This window comes from Cavia porcellus, unplaced genomic scaffold, assembly GCF_034190915.1.
Source record: "Cavia porcellus strain 051 isolate PalLab524CR breed Dunkin Hartley unplaced genomic scaffold, mCavPor4.1 scaffold_23, whole genome shotgun sequence".
NCBI lineage: Eukaryota > Metazoa > Chordata > Mammalia > Rodentia > Caviidae > Cavia > Cavia porcellus.
This window is the reverse complement of record NW_026947506.1, coordinates 13,813,060-13,828,256: the sequence shown is the minus strand read 5'-3', so window position 1 is coordinate 13,828,256 and position 15,197 is coordinate 13,813,060. Positions and strand designations below refer to the sequence as shown.

Sequence of the window (15,197 nt, the reverse complement as noted above, 5' to 3'; positions counted from 1 at the left end):
TGAAATGTATCCCAGCTGGTAAGGACAAGGAGAGGGTGTGCAAGAACAAGCAGAGAGTACTTTGGACAGACTCACTGAGCCTGGGTTTGAGGTGCAGAGATAGAAATTTAGCAGCTATAGAGGTCTTTGCCCATTCTTGTACCTTGTCATTCAGGAGCTGTGTCCACTGCATCTGCTGTCAGTCATTTCCAGCAGTACTAATTCTGCACTTGAGAAAAGCTATAAATATGTTTCAACTTTTTTCTTGCAATCATGACATAGGTCATGAGGAAGATTTAGAAGCATTTTAGGAGTGGCATTCAAAGATGTTGAACAATGTCACATAAGAAATGGAACAGACCTTTTTAGAAAGAAATCTTGTGCCTAAATATCACTAGTGCTCTGCTTGAGAAACCTGTTGGAGAAGAATTTTCTTTCCATATTGTGCCACTTAGCATCAAGATTAGATTATACTCCATGGCTTCATGTAAATTTTGTATGCTGGCTGCACACCCTAGATATAAATAAGCACTCTACATGTGCTCTACCACTGAACTACACTCCAACCTCATGTAGTATTTTTGTGCCCAAATGGGCATGTTTTAGATTGTTCATCCTGTATTTTAATTCTTTCAATATTACTTTCTTTATTTCTTTGCACTGCTGTGTGTAGGTGTAATTCCTCACAAGGACTCCAATATTTGTCTTCATAGCATTTTACTTGCCTTTCCAGAGTTATGGGAGAGCAGGCTTCTCCAGTTCTGTCACTGTTATAGGTGCAACAAAGAACACACTCCTAATTGCTTCTCTGGAAGCAAGATTTGAGAACATGCCATGAATGCTTAGGAGCCTCCTTCCTGGTACATAGTGTATTGTTTAAAATCTTACTATACCACCACCCTGGGCTTTAGTTTCTGTTTCTTTCACAGTCAATCCTGGACCTTTTCTGATTTGACAAGTTTCATGGATTCATAATGAGATTTAATTGCTTCTTTATAGTTTTTCTCTTTTTTATGCCTCCAGTTTTAGGCATTCTTTTTTTTCCATTTCCTCTGCAAGTCAATTTTTAATAGATATTTAGATTCCTCTGTACGTTTAGTGTGTTCTGACCTTTAGATTAAAATGCTTGAGAGCTATTTAGTTTCCATGCTAATTGGGCATAATTTAGCTTATTGTATTGACTTTCCTTTAATGCGTTACAATGGGTTAGATTTTTTTTACTTTCCTTTTCTCAAAGCTGTCCCTCATCTCTGCTGCTTCCCTTTCATCCTTTATTGTTAATTGAACTTAGAATACCTCTCCAAATTATTTTGGAATTTATCATCAATTGGGTGTTAACTTTTCTCCCAGTTTTGCTAAAATTTTCTCACCATTTTATTCATTCACTTATAAATATACATATTCAACAATCTGGTCCATATACAATATTTTGTTTGCCTTCTAAGGAAACTCTTTCTCCTTATTTCTTATTTCCCAAGACCTATGAATTGCTAATATACTGTGTACAGTAGAAACTTTTGTTTTCTTTAAGGCAGTTTTATAATAAGATAATTCAACACTGTCTCTGGGTCTGTCTTTTGTGTAACATTTGCAAGAGGGGCCACAATTAAAGTAAAAAATGTTTTATTTTTCATGTCATTATTCAATACTAGAAAAGAGAAGGAGAGACAGATGGAATCAGAGAGGCAGGGATACACCTGCACTCTTAAGTCTGCCTGTGTGATGCTGTGCAACTTCAGTTCTCTGTGGTAGAAGACCATTGCCAGACATAAATTTCCCACCCTTGCAAAAAACAGTAAGCCAAAATTATCTTCCTTTATTATTTATTTATTGGAAAGTATTTCATTTAGAAACACCAAGAAAAGGAATGAGAAAGTACTGGTTACTCTCATAATTTCAGGAACTGTCAGGGTATGTTCCAACATGACTGCCCACCTGACACTCACTAACCACTTGGAAGTTTTCTTCACATCTTCACCAACAGTTGTAATTGTGTAGTTTTCTGAGTGTAGTCTACTTAGTGACATTTTTTTGTTATAAAAAATATTTTCCTCATGCCTAGTGACAAGTGTGGTATTAACAGCTACAAACACATGAATCAGTTCTCTTGTAATCCACAAATGAGCCCCCCAGAGCCCAACCTCAAGTTCAAAACTGGGCAGGACATGTTTTAAAAAGCTGGGTTAGATTTTATCCTGGGCCCAGCGACACAGTGCAGTTGGAGTATGCAAAAGCTGTGTGTCCCCTTCAAAACTTACAGCATTTTGGTAGATATCACAGTTTACAAAGTAAGGGGTTATGGGCATAGATCAGGAAATCTGCCAAGGAAATGTTTCCCTTAGCAGAGGACAGAGAAGTCTAGAATTAATTAACAATCCTTTGTCAGCTTATTTTAGCACCACATCTGTTATTTGTAGAGGGCAACAATGGTTAACATATCAATTAGGTTAGGTTCCCAGGGATTTACAATTCTTTACAGAGGAGAGCATTGATTAACATATCAATTAGGTCACAGGGGGAGGGAATGTATACAGAGCAGTATAGAGGCATAACAGGTACTTTGGAATAACACAAACATAACAAAGTTCTTTTGCTAGTATACAGCAAGTTCATCCAGAGGAAAATGGAAAACTTTGTTTCATGTTCAAGAAGATGTATCAGTTGTAGGATGTGACATTGACCTTTTTGTCTTTATTTCTTTTTTAGTTAGAATGAAATAAAAAACTGAACAAAATAATCTTTCATAAGAGCTAAAATGAGTGGAAAGAAGTATAGTTTTCTGCAGGTGATAGATTGAACAAGGCAGTGTTTTCCTGAACTGTTGGAAATCATGAATAAACAAGATTCAAATTTTGGAGAGCATAATTGCAGTAAGCCAGCACTGCAAATATTATCTTTTAAAGTATGAGAGGGAAGGGCTGGGGATTTAGCTCAGTGGCATAAGCGCCTGCCTTACAAGCAGACAGTCGTGAGTTTGATTCCTGGTACCGATAAAAAGGAAAAAGACAAAAAATAAAATAAAAAAAATAATAAAGTATGAGAGGGAGATGCCAGTGTGAATAAATTGAGAGCCCAGTAAGATTGGCTCCCATAATTCGCTGACCTCAAATAAATTGCTTTTCTTTATCATTTGCTCAATCTGAACACTTGTGCATAGGAAAAGAAATATAATAATACATCAACTTTTTGTCAGAAATTGCCTCAGTTTACGAAGAGTGTCATCTTTTTAATAGTAATAGGATTGCACTCAAGAAGTTGAACTGAGGGCAGGTGAAGTAATGCGAGGACTTGCTTAACATTGTACAAATCTGAGTTGAACCTCACTACCTGAAAACCTGCAAATTTTTTAACAGAAAATAGAAAAATAATTGAAATTATTTGTAACTATTGGAATAAAGTCAGAATCTAGGATACCTATATTTCCATTTGCACTGAAGAAATATTTTTTTTTATTTATTTTTTGTCTTTTTATCGGTACAGGGGATCGAACTCAGGACTGCCTGCTTGAAGGCAGGCGCTTATGCCACTGAGCTAAATCCCCAGCCCCTGAAGAAATATTTTGAACAAAAGAGAAAAAATGGAATGTATCGTTCTAGAGTATGTCCCAGTGATTTTCTTCTAAAACATCGGTGTTAATCTCCTTAGAATCTGCATGATACTCTTCCAGAGAACAAATCAGGTTGTAACAAAATGTACAGAATATGGTATTTAGAGAACCTTTGCCTCCATAACAGTGTTTAAGTGTACAAGAATAGGGTCAAGTATTATACACTGGGATAGCATATAGTCTCAAAAATGGATACCTTACCTGCCATTCATTACAACTTTGATGAACCTGAAGATCATAAAGAGGAGTATTCTGTGCAGAAAAATTACTGCATGATCATATTCATACTTAGCATCTGCAGTAATCTGATAAAAGTAGAAAATTTAATGATAGTTGATGTGTACAGGGTTGAAAATAGGGATATGTTAATGAAAGCTGTTGATATTTCTCTTTACAGTACAAACAGAATGTAGAAATACCTTGATGACTGTGCTAAATGTTATGGCACCATAAATGTGGTTGAAATTGATGATAATAGATTTAAGTCTTTTCACATCTCAAAGGTGTTATGTGAAAGATATACATACTAGAGAGCAGAAAGCATTACCTATGTAGACATATATTGAAATATCTAATTATACTTTTGAAATATATGCAGTTTTATTTATCATTATGTTTGAATCAAGTGAAATAAAAGTTATCAAGTTAAAGTTAAAATGACTATGGCCACATGATGTGTCTGGTTAAACACTTTACTGCAGAGAGTATAGTTCTGCCCTACTTTAGTTTCTGACAAGTAATAGGATATGTTAATAAAATTTATTAACATATCCTATTTACTTCATTCATTAGAAATGTAAAAGAATTGAATGTACTTTGGGAAATAATTGATGTAATGGCATCAAGGCTTTCTGTCCATGGCAGTCAGCTTAGAAAATGTTCTACAAATTTTGAGGTTTAAATATTTTTAATTTTGGAAATATCACATGTTTTTTTTCCATTTACTGAAGATTTTCTTACAGAAGTTTTCACACTATTATATGAAGATATCTGTGTGTCTCTTGGTACTTTAGTTTAGAATTGCCTGCAAAGATTTATTTTTGTGACAGCCTTCAGCTAAGTATTGTGACATTCTCACCAGCAATATAGATGTGGGACTTGCAGCCATGTACCAATTAAAAAAATCAGAAATTCAAATGGGCCACTGAAGTCCAAAAGAAGATAAAATTTAAAAAAATTAAATGCATAGAAAGTTGCAGAAACATAAAATAAGAGGAATGGTGATGTTCCATGGAAGGAGTCACATTACCATCTAGGCGATGAGAGTATCTCAATAATAAGATGGGAAAAAACGGAGGGCTGCAGGAATGTTGGCAAGGCCCACCATGGTGGAAGCAGTAGGAAAGGCATAAGACTTCTTTTTTAAAATCATTAAATATATTGAACAATTTAAATATACTTAATGATTTCATTCATTACATGGAATTTGTACCTATACATGATTTATCTCGTTTCTTTTTTTCTCATTTCTCTCTCCTCTCTTCAATCTCTCTTCCTCTCCTTTTTTTTTTTTTTTTTTTAATCTTTTTATCAGTACCGGGGATCAAACTCACAACCATCTCCTTGTAAGGCAGGCACTTATGCCGCTGAGCTAAATCTCCCGCCCCTCCCCTCCTCCTTCTTCGTTTTTTTTTTTTGGTCTTTTTCCTTTTTATTGGTACCAGGCATTGAACTCATGACTGCCTGCTTGCAAGGCAGGCGCTTATGCCGCTGAGCTAAATCCCCAGCCCCTCTTCCCTCCTTCTTTACAAAGCTTTATTTGCATTTTATCTTTTTTCATTTTTATCTTTTCTCTTCCTTCCCTTCCCCATTCCCCTTTCCTGTGAACAAGTATTTCCCACTTCACACTCTATATTATACATTTTGCTTCTTATTTACATTTTCAGTTTCTGACACAAAAAAGACAATGTAACGTTAAACATGTACCTAATTTATTTCACTTAAGATTATGGTCTCAAGGTCCATCATCTCATTATAAATGTCTCAAGTTCACTTTTTTATGGCTGAGTACTATTCCATTCCATAGAGATTTACAAATTAGAACAATGCTGAGATTTCATCTCACTCCAGGAAAAATGACTATCAACAAGAAATTCACCAATAACAAATTTTAGTGGGACTATGGGGAAAAAAGGAAAACTCCTTCACTGCTGCTAGAAGTGTAGACTAGTATAACAACTGTACCGATCAGTGTGAAGATTCCTCAGAAACCTAGTACTATAGGTTCCATTTGACCCAACTATTCCCTTTCTTTGTGTCTTCCCTAAGTAATCACAAGCATTATATGTGTGTACCCATGTTTACAGTAGCACAGTTCTGCAGTGCAACAGCAAGCAGAGACACCAAAATGACACCCAGGATTTGGATGCAGATTATTTATGTTGATGGGCACTGACAAGGAACTGTTCCTGATAAAAATACCAGGCCCCGGGCTGGGGATTTAGCTCAGCGGCAATAAGCGCTTGCCTTGCAAGCAGGCAGTTGTGAGTTCAATCCCCGGTACCAATAAAAAGGAAAAAGACAAAAAAAGCAGAAAAAATACCAGGCCCCAAAGATTCAGGGAGTGATGTTTTTATGGTGTTGCAAAAGGAAAATACAGAGATAGAGGACTTGGCTGTCTTTGATTGGTTCTTAAAATATGCATCATAGTGACCAGCTATCATCACAGTGGCCAGCTGTTTCTAGGAGACAACAGAAACAGGAACTGCAACAGGAGCTGTTATGTGGGCAACTAACAGAAATTGAAGAATACTGACTGTGGTTATTTTCTGCTACAGTAATAGCTAAATCTTGGAAACAACCCAAATGACCATCAACTGAAGGGTGAATAAAAAGATGTGGTTTTTCTAAACATCACTGTTCTTGTGGATACTGACAATTTAAATCCAAGGTGGAATAACAGTACACAGGAGAGATGAATGGGAGGCCTTGTGATTTCAGGAGTTAGAAGCACAGTAGCAAGTGTTGAGGCTTCCCTTCCTGGATCCCTGAGTTTTCATTTGCTCAGGCTTATCACTGAAAAATAGTTAAGAGTTGTTTACAGGCTGGAGGAAAAATCAAGGGGTGATAGGTTCCAGCCTTTCATTTTTGTTTGCTTTTGTAACAGGATGCGGAGTCTTAAGATATGCCCACAGTCTTTGACTTTCTCTTGGAGCTCTGAAGTCAGGATTTGCATTGGAAAACAGCAAGCATGGGAAAAAAGTAGAGAGAAAAGATTCTGGCCAGTAAACCCTACTTTGTCAAGTCCTTTAAATTTCACAGGCTGTAAGGCTTTGACAGGTATGTAATAATTAAAATGTACTTCAACTGTAATTGAGTAAGTTGTTTTAAGTTATGCTTCAGTGCATTTCTCTCTATGCTTTGTTTCACTGCCTTTATATTTTTACATTTTGATTAGAAATGAGTTCAGAATTACAAAAACATGACCTGGATAGAACAGAGTTTTCTTGTACGTCCTCATCAGTGAACAAATTCTCTTATGTCACGGGCCCAATGAAGTAAGTCAAAACCAAAGCAAGCCCTGCATTGACTAGTTGACTTCAATTCAGGAAAACTGCATGGAACAGGTCAGTCTGCATCCTAGTAATCAGGGATCAAGGGAGGAGGCAAAGAGGTATCCCCTTCAGGCCACATCCCTAGTGACACAACTTTTCCCACCAGGTTTCAGCTTCCAATATCAAATTAGCAAATTGAGCAACACTGGCAGCATACAGGATGAAAGATTGCTGAGAGTCAAGGCCTGAGAACAAAAATGAATTTTTGTAGGAGCTTTGGCCAAGGTATAGGCAATAAGTCAGATGAATTGCTACATGGCATATCCTGACATGGTTTAAGCGAGGTTATCAATGTAGAGAGAATATGGTGGCCAAAACAAGCATCTCTGAAAGTATCTTCCTTTTATTTCTACTGACTTTTGTCCTTCAGAGCTGCTCTAATATTTAAACATGCATTCCAGGAACCTCTGACTCTTGTCGAGAGGGTCCCTTCCTCTTCATATTCACACAAGTCACTCTCTTGACCAGAGACTTTATACATCTTCCCATTTTCTGTTTTATTATCCAGAATAAGCAGAAGAGAGTACAGAGTAAAAAAGTATTGAGTTTGGCATAGGAAGGTCATCTTGGTTTCCTCACAGAGCTTTCATTCAAACAGTCTAAGAAATGCTTTTAGGACTGCAAGAAACAGCAGGAAAAGATTATTCAAATAGCTGTAAAAATCCAAATGCAAATGTTGAGATTAGGGATCCAATTTTAAACCTGAACCAGTAAGACATGTCATTGAGATGGTTTAAAGCCATGTTCCAAGCCTCCATTTGAAGTTTATTAATTTGAGCTTGAAATTGGCCTCCTATCTTCAAATTTGTATGAAAGGCACCATGAGAAGGTAATGGAACTCCTGATGAGATTCAGAATGGTTGAAAGGGATACACAGTGCACACTGAGTGATACCTAGCGTGGCAACTAAGCTGACTACATGTCTGCTGATGTTCCCTGAGTCAGCGAACCGCCTGCCTCAAGTATGTCAAGTCTTTGTAGGATTTATTAATATTAGTTTGAGTTGATAATTCTCAGGTAACATTTTGGAGTTAACCATTTATAGTTTTAGCAGCCTGGCCAAAGTGAGACAAAATAATTGTTGCTGTGATTGCAGTAGTGGCAAATGTGGTGGCTGCAATAATAGCTGCAATCAAAATGCCTAGCAAGCACTTTTTCTGGTATGTTTAAGTACTGAGATAATCTATTCAAGAGAATAACTTTCCATCCACCCTTGAATGAGATTGGTGAGGAGAGTCAGGCGTAGTGGCTCACACCTATAATCCCAGCACTCGGGAGGCTGAGGTGGGAGGATCATTTGAGTTCGAGACCAGCCTGGGCTACAAAGTGAGCTCAAGGCCCGCCTGAACTGCATAGCGAGACCTCATCTCAAAAAAAGACAAAAAAAAAAAAAAAAGAGATTGGTGGGGAAACATACTGCGTTAAGGTCAATGAGGACCAAGGACATGATTGGATAAACTCAAAGGATCCTACTACACTGATGAGTCACCCAATCTCCAATCTCAACAGGCAGATTGTTGGACTCCAGAGAACTAGATTCAAACAGCTTATACTAAGCTAAAAGGATCATAAAAGAGAAATACCTACCATGATTCCAAGGAAATCCTTATAATCTGGCAACACTCTGTGGTCATAAAAACAGATAATTATATTTAGTCTGCTCATTTGTCATTCTAATTAAATTATAAGGACTTTAAACTTCTTATAAATAAAACAGGAAAGCGCCTATATGCACTTAAACTTCAACTGTTATGTTTGGGTAAACATCACAAAATTGAGGTCAATATAAAAGATAAATGGCTTAGGCCTAGTGCTACTAATTTCTGCCACTATTCATTAACATTCTAGTTACAATTTCATACTCCTGCGATTAAACATGACTATAAAATAATGCTTAAGTTTCAATAACTAGCTAATGTTCTTGGACCATTGCTACACTAGCAAAGGTTCATCAAAAGAAAATCTTTGTCTCCTTATCATATACTCAGGTTGAGACATTTGATCCATGGCTAGACCTGATAAATGCCCTTTCTTGGCCAGAAGCACTTACAAAACACAGGCCAGCTGGCTTCTACATCCTTTATGAAAAAAATAATCAAAAGACTTTGAGGGGTATATTGAAAGAAATAAAGATACGTAAATAGGAGACAAGTAAAAACCATCATTTTAAAAGTGGGAAATTCAATGTTTGAGTGTCTAGCCACTTTTTATGCTTTGATTTTGTAACTTTAACAACTATTGTTAAGATGACACAAAATGTAATGTATCAATTAGCAATTTTATGATGTTAATTTTTTAAAATTCTGAATTCTACTTTTCTCTCATTTTTTCTATTTTTTTTCTTTTTCTTTTTCTTTTCTTAAAGAAAATAAAAATTTTTAAAAAGTGGAAAATTCAGCTTTAGGACACAAGTTCGATTTAAACTTTTTTTTCTACTTGAGAAAAACTTAATTTCCTTCCACCTATGACTGGATCACATTTTTAACCTCTAAATTAGGCATTCTTGTTTAAGTATACAATTATCATAGTGTTGGAAACCATCACTCCCCACCTACCAAAAGGATCTTTTAAATTACTATATTTGTATATGGTAATTAGCTTAATATTTTCATTCCTTAATCTACAGAACAAGGGTTACAGAACACTATGATGAATCATTTTTTTAATTTTTGCTCTAGTAAAACAGTCTAGGGCAAACAAAAAATCAGCACATGAGCCTGACGATTCTCATGACATTCTGAAGTCACCAGAGAACACAAGACATAGGGCTTCAGGAGTACTGCTGGTAATGTTGTGTTTGCTGTAAGACTGAAGTTGAAGCAGAAATAAGACAGGATGCTGGGGTCTGCACTATGAGCTGAGCACCATACCACAGGCCAGAAGGAACTGAGAGTAAAACAAAAAAGAGGACAGGTCACAGACTTTGAAGAATTCATGGGAGGGCCCTGGGTTTAGCATATCCAAAATAATCTGTATCCATCTCAGAGGATGCAACACCTCAATTAGATTTCTGGCTTCTCAGCCTATACAGTTCCTATAGAACAAGTAATTCACCTAGGGTAGGGTGCCTGAAACTTGTGCTATTTCTCAGCTAGGTCTAATGTATCACCATGAAAAATTAAGGAAGGCTCTACATTATGGATCAGACTGATTTTTCTGTTACTCCTCTTCTGTACAGCTCATACAGCTAACCTGCATCTCTTAATAGCTGAAGATCACAAATGCACCCTCTGAGACCCAAGAGAACAGTAGAAATGATCCCTTATGTGGCAAAGTGACAGATCCCATCCAAGACCATCTCATGGGGTATTGAAATGATCCACCAATGACTGATTGCATTTAAACTCAACTTGCTTCTGGCTTTCCACGGCAGGCAACTTCTAAGTGTAGTTAGTGGGCCTTTCATGCTTCTCTTTCCTGAAAATAGAGCAATAAGTGTGCTTAGGTTTCTAGACTATGGCTGAAGGATTCAAAAGAACTCAGAAAAGAGGGCTGCCTGGAGAATATCAGGCCTCCTAGCAAAGCAATGTCATCTTTGAGTAGTGTGAAATGAAGTAGCTGAATTCACTGATAAGGCTTTCTCATGTTTATTCAATCCACTAATCCTATTTTACTTTTTCAAGATTGGAATTAAATTCAGGGCATTTGTACCAATCTATATCCTCAATCACTCATGTTTTTGAGACAGGGTCTTAGTATGTTGCCAACTTTCTCAGCATGACTTCAAACCTGTATATCCGCAATCCTTTCGTGTTGGCTTCTGAGTTCTCAGGTTACAGGAATGCAGAATCACACCTAGCTTGATCCATTTTACAAAAAAAAAAAAAAAAAAAAAAAAAAGGAAAACAAAACAAGGGAATATAGTTACTAAGAAACACATATATTGCACTTATTCAGAACAATATTCTATAGAATAATCAGGAAAGAAGGAAAATCACGTGCTTCATCCATGGGCAAAGGTAAATCCACGTTCACACAGTTATAAATATCTTTTCCATGTGGAGGGGGAGAAAGATTTTTCAAATGCAGTGCCACAGTGAATTCTGGTGAAGAGGCAACAAGTAAAAATATTAACTCTGAGAACTGACAAATGGCCTGCTGCTCCCTTTTTCCACCATAAAAATACAACTTCCTTCCACCCTAGTATTTACCAGAGGAACAGCCTTACCTGGAGTCACTCTGAGGCTCTCACTGAAAGTGTCTAGAAACTACATAAAGGAATCTGTCTCTGAGCCTGACCACAAATTTTCATGCACAAAAATTATAGACTGTTAGTAAATCTATGCATGCCAATATCGTGTTAGAGATTCCCCAGGTCAATGGGGTTACAATATCAGAAAAATGATAAGGCCGTGGCTTTTGCCGTCTGCACGCCTCCGTAGCCCTTCACCACTTTGTGCCTTTTCAAGGTTCTTACTCATTCTGTTGGTGTTATATCTTCGCTTGGAGACCACCTACAGGGAAGACTGCTGCCCAGAAAGTACAAACGAAAATTCATTGCTTTTTTTCTCCATGCTCAAGTTTGGCCTCATTTTCAAGCTATGATCCATCTACATGACAACATTTTTAGATTAAATAAGTGAAGATTATTGAATTCAAATCACTGAACATGACTTTGTGAGAATTCATGGTTCATATTATGTTACATCATGAAGTACAAATGAGGAATGCCAAGACACTTAATGTGGATTTAAATATGGACAAATAAAAATCCTTTTGAGGCAACAAAGATGATTACAAATTCATAATATGTAGCCAAACTGGTTTGGGTAATAACTTATCAAACATGAACTCACCTATGTTCCTTCAGCCTCATAGTTCTCCCAAGCCCTAGGGGATGCTTGTCTCCTGGTGCTGTCTGCCTGGTAATGTCTGTGTTCTTGGTGCCATTTGAAACAGTCTCACTGTCTCAGCTCCATTACTGTGCACCTGTCCTATCTTTTTACAGTAAATCCTCAATGTTCTATAAATGCATTTTCTTTTCAAAATTTTATACCTGCTTAAATTTATTTCTCTTGAGATTCAGTCACACTTCATGTGAAAACATGGTACTTCCCTGAGGCAAAGATAGAAAGTTTTCAAGCATCTGTGTGATTTAGACATGAAAATGGAAGAGTAGTTGTTTTGGGGCAATTTACATGCTGTTTGTCATTTGGTAAGTTAATCAGTCTTGTCTCTCTTTCAGACAACGTTTATCCTGTCTTTTTTCCTGTTGTGATAAGTCAGACATATAGGAATTGTGTACCTCTCTATTTAAATTTAAAAAACCTAGTGACCTCTCTGAAAGGGATATGATTTCATTTGTCTAACATATGCTTCAACCAGTAGTCACTAACACACACATATATACACACTCATTCGCTTAACATGTGACTATGAAAATTTTTAATTGATAAATTATGCCCACCTACATTCATATTACTTAATACTATAATGGTTATTATCCATGGTGTAATCAGTGTCATGTGAACATGCTGTCTCTCTGAATGTTGCCCCTGTTCTATTCACTCTTCTTGCCATGGTCTGACATCACACAATAGCTATATTATGAGGTAAGTTGAGAAAATGATGTGTCATTATGTTTAATCATGCTGAGAATGGCATGATTTGAACATTGTCATTTTTTATTTTGAAATTTTTAATACTATTGGACTGTGCTAAAAGCTAGCAGAATTCATTTTTGGATAAAAAGATTATAAATACTTTACCTACTTCCACAGCCTTGGACACATCTACTGGACATATAGATGCACGGCGTGTGGCTCAAAAATCATGCAGCCCTGCATCAAAGATTTTAGTAGATTAATTTGATGCTTTAGTTCTCATGTACTGAACTTGCATGCCTGTGACTATCACACACTTGTGTTTCACAATTTTGTCTTTCCATTTCCAGGCTCACAGTGTTATCTCATACCTATCATTTGGGATTCTCCTTATTGGAATCATATTCTGTGCATTATCTTTAGAAACATAGGAAGGCTGCTGAAATCATTATACACTTGTATATTCAGGATGCTGCTATTTAAAAATGACTCACTATTATAGGTATTCTGTTTGTCTTCCACTTTTACAAGAAAAAAATTAAAAGTCAGTAATCAGAAAAAGACATTTTACAAATGAAACAGGATGAAGAAGTGATGTAAGGTGGACAAAGGAGATGGGAAGGAAAAATGAAGAGCTCAGATGTGCTGTACATATGTGCAAACTTCTGGCAATGAATGTAAACATACATTACAGGCATGTATGAATAAAAGTCGTATTAAGGAGTTTTTGCTTTTGGACTCTTACTCTTGTTATCAGCATGACTTGATGGAAACATGCATTTAAACATATGAGCCTGTGTGTCTTTCCAGAGAAAATAATTGCTATGTGGGCCATTGATCCAAGTGGGAGACACCTATCATTAGAAAAGTTGGTGGTGGACCAAAAGGTTAAGCAGAAAGAAAAACTTCTGCATACTTTGTCTCAAACAGATGTGATGTGATATTTGGTGCTTCGTCATCCAAGAAAATCAGACCGCAGTGCTCAGAGTTTGAACCATACCTTAACTAGGGATTCCTCATGGGGCTTCTAAGCCTTCTACCTTGCACTACGGTTGCTGTATAGGTTCTTCTTCTGAAGCTTCTAACTTCATAAGAGAAGTCAATGGTTCCATGGGTTTAATCCCTTAGGCACCCACTGTAGGAATATGCAGACTTTGATTACTTAAGGAGATTTTTTTAAAGTTTTCATAAGAAAAGTAGGAAAAGAAACTTATATACATGTGTATACAAATGTTTCACTGAAATACACTAATAGAGGCTGGGGATTTAGCTCAGCGGCATAAGCGCCTGCCTTGCAAGCAGGCATAAGTAGGCAGTTGTTAGTTCGATCCCTGGTACCGATAAAAAGGAAAAAGACAAAAAAAAATACACTAATAGCACTGTACACAGGACACAATGTAATGAGGTTGGTGTTATGGGCATCATCACTTCAATAAAGCTGAAATCTTTGCAGATTTTACTTAAGATGCAAAGTGGAAATATTTAAGTAACTCCTCCAAAATTGAAATGAAACATACTGATTATATATTTAATATACTATATCTGATGATCATAACAGATCATAACAGTGATGCCCTTGCTACATTTTCATGCTTATACTGACCTGTAGTCAAGAAGTTATCTAATTAGAGCCCATTTCATAATAAAGTCACACACTTTATTAAGGGAAGTATACTGAAGGGCACTTGCTGTTTAACATTGCTATCTCATGGCTGACAGAGCAGGGTTCACTGCTGCTGCCCAAGAGAAAAGTGGGTATTGCTGCTGTAAACAGGACTAGCATGGATCACTGCAATATGATGGCTTTAACTCCCGAGGAAGATACCCACAAAGGGAAGCAATACACTGAAAGTAATTGTACTTATAGATTTTTAAATATTTTGTACACTGACTTCTATAGTGGCTGAATGACTTACATTCCCACCAATACTGTAGAATGGCTCCTTTTTTCCATTGCAGCCTCATGAACAAGCTTTTGAGTTCTTGGTCATGTGTTCTTTCTAGAATGAGATTCGTCCCACTTTGCATGTCCACTGGGTAAAAATATTCAACATATTTTCAAGTGTATAGGCAATTTATACTTATTCTGAGAAATGTGCATTCATTTCATGTGCCTGTTTGTTTTCAGCTATCAGTTCTTTGAAGAGTATCAGGTAAAAACTTGCCCATTCTGTGGGTCATTTCTCCATGCTTTTATTTTGCTGCCATGTCTGTTCAGAAGGTTTTAAATTTTCTATAATCCTTTATGTTCATTGTATCACTCTATTTTATTTTCTACCAAAAACATGAACAACAGCATTGAGAAAATAAATTTTTTACGTCTCCACATTTAGAACATGGAATATCTGGCTCATTCCTGTCTCACTGTTTATGCTTCTCACAGATACAGGCATAATTATGACTGCTGTATAAATATTACCATGAAGAATGTACTTCCTGGGCAACATAATCATGATCAGCAAGAATTATTTTCTTTTACCCTAACCTAGGGTTATATTTTTCTTTTCTTTTCTT

General features: G+C 36.6%; 1 long non-coding RNA gene across 1 annotated transcript; it reads left to right on the top strand.

Annotated features, from left to right (window-relative positions):
• Positions 1 to 1,493: 1,493 nt before the first annotated feature.
• LOC134472441 (uncharacterized) lies at positions 1,494 to 13,406 on the top strand. The gene is made up of 2 exons (XR_010042263.1): positions 1,494 to 1,774; positions 6,693 to 13,406. It is a non-coding gene; the product is annotated as an uncharacterized LOC134472441 (long non-coding RNA).
• Positions 13,407 to 15,197: the final 1,791 nt, after the last annotated feature.